This window comes from Chaetura pelagica, unplaced genomic scaffold, assembly GCF_000747805.2.
Source record: "Chaetura pelagica isolate M959 unplaced genomic scaffold, ChaPel_1.0 scaffold120, whole genome shotgun sequence".
Classification (NCBI taxonomy): domain Eukaryota; kingdom Metazoa; phylum Chordata; class Aves; order Apodiformes; family Apodidae; genus Chaetura; species Chaetura pelagica.
In genome coordinates, this window is record NW_009951952.1 from 2,206,964 (window position 1) to 2,207,315 (window position 352).

Genomic DNA, 352 nt, shown 5'->3' on the forward strand with positions numbered 1-352 from the left:
CGCTCCCCCCCCCCCCTGCGGCCCCGCCGCCCCTTCCCCGGGAGCCCAGGGGAGACTGGAGCGGCTGCCCGGGCGCTCCGTTACACGTGGGGAAGAGGAGGAGGAGGAGGGTTTGGGTGCGGAAATGGGAAGGAACGCCAAGTGTTGGCGGTCCTGCGGCCGCGCTGCAAAACGCTTCTCCTCTCCGGGATGGAAGCCGGGCTGGAGCCACCCCGGCCCTCAGCCCCGACACGGCTCCTGACTTGTCGTGTCTTTCTAGTTTCCTGCCTCTGGTGGCCCGTGCGGCTCTTGGGACAAGCCCCAGGGAACATCGCGTGTCCGGTGGAAAGCCTGAGGTGCCAGCAGCCACGGG